This window comes from Equus quagga, chromosome 2 (genome assembly GCF_021613505.1).
Source record: "Equus quagga isolate Etosha38 chromosome 2, UCLA_HA_Equagga_1.0, whole genome shotgun sequence".
Classification (NCBI taxonomy): Eukaryota; Metazoa; Chordata; class Mammalia; order Perissodactyla; family Equidae; genus Equus; species Equus quagga.
Window position 1 is genome coordinate 11,873,051 of NC_060268.1, and position 4,726 is coordinate 11,877,776.

At 59.1% G+C, this 4,726-nt stretch overlaps 1 long non-coding RNA gene across 1 annotated transcript; it reads right to left on the minus strand.

Annotated features, from left to right (window-relative positions):
- Positions 1 to 1,774: 1,774 nt before the first annotated feature.
- LOC124235905 (uncharacterized) lies at positions 1,775 to 4,720 on the minus strand. Its single transcript, XR_006887599.1, has 3 exons — positions 3,860 to 4,720; positions 2,452 to 2,514; positions 1,775 to 2,331 (listed from the first exon to the last, which is right to left on the minus strand). It is a non-coding gene; the product is annotated as an uncharacterized LOC124235905 (long non-coding RNA).
- Positions 4,721 to 4,726: the final 6 nt, after the last annotated feature.

A 4,726-nucleotide genomic window follows, 5' to 3' on the forward strand; every position in this document is an offset into this window, starting at 1 on the left:
CAGGCGGCGACCGTGGGGGGCGCGGGGTGGGGGCTGCCAGGTCCGCTGCCCAGGCCACGAGGGAGAGAGGCTCCTGTTCTCTGTGGGACCGACTTTTTCCTTCGTTCCAAGGCTAGTGATTTCCCAGGAGGGCCGGTCGCCCTTCCCAACCTTTCTCATTTGAATACATGAAAATGCGAGTTGATTTTGGCAAGGCGATGCTCTCGCTCACGGCCAGACGGACAGTTTCGTCGCTCGCGGGCGAGGCCGGGCGGGGAGCAGCTCCGGCTCCGACATCCGGCTGCGGGCGAGCCAGGCCTGCGCCCTGGGCAGCTCAGAAACCCGGCGGCGGCCCCAGGAGCAGTAGGGAAAGGAACAAACCCAGTGTTGAAGAATTGGGATTAAAATGTTACATTAACGTTTTTCCAGTAGAATGAAAGCCCTGGATGTGTCTCTGTGCTGGCCCACCCACGGGTGCGGCCGGGAACCTTAGACTTCTCCGCACCGAGCTGCCCCGCCAGGCCGGTTGGGTGGTCCCAGGGCCCTACCTACTGCTGCTTGTGAGTCGTGAATTAATTTAACTAATGACTTAATGACAGAAGGAATGGCGGAGGAAGGAAGGTCTGAGTTTCAGTGCTTCTCCTCTCCCGGCCCCCTGCGCCCCAGACTGGTGGGAAAGCTGGGGCCGCGAGGGCCTGGCCGCCGCCTCCCGCTGTTGAGGACCGGGGGCTGCTGCGGGAAGGCGCCGGCCCTTCCCCTGCTCGGGCACACACCTCGGCTGGCTAAGGCCAGGCACAAGCAAGTGCAGACAGTTGCTTCCAGCGTCCCAGGCCTTCCTCGGTCCTAAACCGATCTGCGTCCCAGTCCGGGTCGGCTTTGAACCACATTAAAGACAGCAGGTCTCAGTCTCCTTGCTTCTGGTTCTCCCCGCAGGCTGAGGGTTTAAGCTTCTTCTCTGGGTGGCGGGTGGGGGCCTGCGGAGGGGCTCGGACTAGCCTGCCTGGAGCGTGGCTGGGCCCGGGGCAGCCAAGACCTGGCCACAGCCCCGTCGGGGGTATGGTCAGCGGGGGCAGGGGACAGACTAGGGAGAACTAGAGACAGAGAAGTCGTCAGGAGGCTCCAGGGTCACCGGAGATGCCCGGCACCCCGGGCCCTGCTCTCTGCCCGCCCTGCGGTCCCGCTAAACGCGAAGGACTCCAGCGCCGCCTCAGGCAGCCTGCTGGGACCGAGGCATGAGCCCTTGGCCTTTCCTTCCGTCTCTTGCCGTCCTCACCCTTTGCTTCTTCTAGTCCCAGTGAAGAAGGGCTGAAGGGGCTTGCAGCCAGGTAATGCCGGGAAAGGGAAGTGGAGGTGGCCGAGATGGCCCCGTGGGCCGTGGGCCGTGGGCCGCCCGCTCCCGCGGAAAGCTTCTGGGAAGGGCGGGGACGCTTCCAAGGCCCTCTGCCCCCTGGGGTACTCGCGCACCCCACCATCCTGACCGCCCCGGCTTCCTCCAGAGGAGCCTGTCTGCCCCGCTACCTGGGCTTCCCCAGGCTCGTGCAGACCTGTGCTCCCCGGGCCAGTTTGGCACGGGACGCCCCAGAAGCTGCCACGTGGCGGCCCTCGTGGCTCCCCTGCCTCGAGTCCACCCAGCCTCCCCGAGGTGAAGATGGGTCAGTTCCCCAGAAGGCACAGCACCACCTTCCCAAACCGTCAAGACAGGGCCAGTTTGGGAGAAGAGGTTGGAAACCGGCAGGCTGCAGCAGCCAGGCACGTCACCTGGCTGCCTGCTGGCCAGCAACCCGGGGGTAGCAGCTTTGTTTTATTTATTTGTTGTTTATTTTCAAAATCAAAGATCCTGCATGGCCCTGATGATTCGCTTTTAAACCTCGGGGAAATGACCGGCTGGCATCTGGGTACACCAGAACTTCACCTCCGAAATTTCTTAGGTGTCTTGGAACGTCATTGCCACCGAGATGGAGAGAGGCTGGGAGCTGACGGAGCTGCCACTTTTCCTTCCTCTTGGCCTCTGGCGGTCACCTCTCTGAACCCAAATCTCTGGCTGAGCGAGGCATGGGGAGTTCTAGGCTCGCCTGGCGTTGCTCGCCGGGGGCGCCTGTGGGCGGACTCAACATTCCTTCCCCACGACAGGAGGCGCTGTGCTCACAGGAACTCCTGGGGCCGCGGACCCGGGACCCCCCAAGCTGGGTCGAGGCTAAAGCTGGCAGAGTCCACTCTTCACTACCGGTCTTGGACTTTGAAGAAGCCGTGGAGAAACTTCGCTTTGGCCATTCCGCTATGAACATGGGCTTTTTTTTTTCAAGTTGACTTTTTTTTTTCTTAAGATGAGGCCTAGTAGGTTTGGGAAGTGGGCTAAAAGAGGAAGAATATTTGATTTTTTAATTGATCCCCTTTAAAGTGAAAGCAGGTTTTTCCCCCCTTAAGGCACCGGCTTTTTGTGCACCATAAAAGCGATTTCTAAGTTGCTACTACCCATAGAAAATACCCTAGTCATGCTCGACGTTGTTGAAGAGCCAAGAGGGCGTTGGAGAATCACTGCGGGAAGGAACAAGGAAGCTCATTAGCACTGAAATTCTCCCCCCCGCACCCCCCCCCCCCCCCCCCACTCAGGCTGAGGAAGCTAAGCATCCGTGTACTTCACAAGTGGAACTAAGGTCCTGCAGCTGATGGGAACTTTGCACAGAAGAATTAGTTTCTGACTGTCGCCCGAGAAATATGTGCAGACCTACACAGTTGCAGGTACAGTTACACAAACTGAGGGGACTAACTGGCGGTCACCGGGGCAGGCGGGGGAGGAGCGCGCCTGTGCACTGAGTTCCAGGTGGGTTTAACTTCCCCCTCATTCCTTTCCTTACAATGTGACATTCCCCAGCCCCCTTTTTGTTAAAAAAAAAAAAAAGGAATTGTAATCCAATGCTTTTATCTTTTTTATTTCCTTAACTGCACATCTTCACTCTCCCGTGCTCCCCTGCTGATTTGAGAGATTTGTTTGGTTCAAGGATTTAACGTGATTCTGTTGCCAGATTTCAAGGAAGAAAGATTTAAAAGAACAAAGCACAGGGAGAAAAAAAAAGGTATCTGGGAGACAAGTTAAAACGTATTTCGTAAAATGAGATTAATAATATTTTTAAAACTTTGCCAAACAAGAACATTTTGCGATTCTTAGTCATTTTAGAAAGATATTTTATTGCTACTTAAAGAACCTCGTGGTTTCACAGGGAGGACAACACACACACGGGCGCACACACACTCAGAAACACATGGTCACACTCACGCACACACTCAGAAACACACACGCACCTTCGTGCAACCACCAACTCAGTGTCTATTACGCAGTCACTTCAGTTGGTCCTCCCCAGGACATGTGGGCAATTCACTACCCACCGCCTCATAGGAGTCGAGAGGCTTGGCTTGGGGAAGAACTTCCCACCGATGCCCAGGACCGAACAGAAACCCAGCGAGCGCCTAGGGTCCTAGCCCGGCCCCTCTAGGTCAGAGATGGGACCACGCACCGCCGGAGACCACCTCTGGCTTCGCCCTGGCACCTCTCTAGCCGAGGAAATGCATTCCCGCGCCCGCTCCAAGGCTCTCCCAGCTAACGCGCGTATTTAGGGAGATGTCCCCTCCCCCTGACCTTTCCCTATCGGAAACCAGACGGTTGCCTCTAGCTCAGTCCCCGAGGCTGCGGAAGGGGGGCAGGAGGAGGAGTCGGGCAGAGGGAGGACGGCCCGACTCGGTCCGCCTGCCCTATCACACAGACATCTGTTCTCAGTTTCTTCCTCTTTATGATCGCTACAGATGACAAGGGGAGTAGAGCGGACCGAGGCGGAAAAAAAAAAAAAGTTATGTCATAAAGATATAAAACGGTGCCGTGACTCACCTGCTCTTAGCCGCAGGTATGGGTTTCGTGGCAGCGTCTCCACTCTGCTAGCCAGGATCCCGGATCGGCCTAACGTCACTCGGCTCGGCTGACTCAGATGGCCGAGTTTCTAGTGACGGGGCAAAAGTGGGGCTTTTTCCTTTTTCAAGCCTGAAGTCAGGAGAGGGGCGAGGCGGGGGGGGGGGGGGGGGAGTTATGGGGAGGATCCGTATACTCCAGTCTCCCGGGGTTGAACTTTAGGTCAGGAATCAGGAGGGTGGGGGCTGGAAGCGGCCAGAACAGAAGGAGGGGTGCGGGCCGAGCCCGCAGCCCGGGCCTCGGGAGGGCGGTGGGTCCCCCTGGGGAGAGACGCTGGGGTCATTCAGCCGGCACTGCCCCGCGAGCCGGGCTCCAACACCACCGCCCCTAGCCCTTCTCCGGCTGCGCGGTTCCCATCCAGAACCCTCGCCAGCCCGCCCGGCCCCGCCTATTTTTCTTTTTTCCTTTTCCAAAGGGGGTTACACCCCCCCACCCCATTTCCCTCTTCCCCCAACCTCCGGGCTTAAACCAATTACGCTGCTTTGCAAACAGAGTGAGGGCCGGGTCTGGGGGAGGGGGCGCGGCGGGAGGGGCGCGGGGGGCGCGCGCGGCGGCGGGGCGGGAGGCGCGGCGGCGGCACTGGCGGGCGGCCGCCTCGCAGGTGCACCTCGGGCTTTGTAGGTGCGAGCGTCTTTGTGCGGCGGACAAATGGGGAGAGGACGAGGAGGTGGGCACTCGAGCGACGTAAGATCCACATCAGCTCAACTGCACTCGCCTCGCAGAGGCCGTCCGCTCACTTCCCGCGGAGGCGCTCCCGGGCGCCGCGCTCCGCGGCCGCCGCCTGCCCCC